This window comes from Eimeria mitis, genomic scaffold, assembly GCF_000499745.2.
Source record: "Eimeria mitis Houghton genomic scaffold, Emh_scaff465, whole genome shotgun sequence".
Classification (NCBI taxonomy): domain Eukaryota; phylum Apicomplexa; class Conoidasida; order Eucoccidiorida; family Eimeriidae; genus Eimeria; species Eimeria mitis.
The window spans coordinates 13,596-13,813 of NW_013572956.1; the positions used below are offsets into that span (position 1 = coordinate 13,596).

At 56.0% G+C, this 218-nt stretch overlaps 1 protein-coding gene across 1 annotated transcript in view; it reads left to right on the plus strand.

The window, feature by feature from the left end:
• The window catches only part of EMH_0013220 (uncharacterized protein), a gene marked incomplete at both ends in the record, with an annotated part of 8,489 nt that overhangs the window by 821 nt on the left and 7,450 nt on the right, over nucleotides 1-218 (plus strand). The gene's annotated exons all lie outside the window — the stretch shown is intronic.

Consider the following 218-nt stretch of genomic DNA (forward strand, 5'->3'; position numbering starts at 1 on the left):
CTACGCTCAGACACAGCAGAATAGAAGGAGATAGCAGCACAGCAGCTGCAGCAGCAGCAGCAGTAGCAGCAGCCACAACACTGGCAACAACAGCAGCAGCAGCAGCAAGAACTGCTACGACGCAGCAGCACAGCATCTTGTTCAGAGCAGCAGCAGCAGCAGCAGCAGCAGCAGCAGCAGCAGAACCGACGGCAGTTTATAATGGATTGTATGGGGCG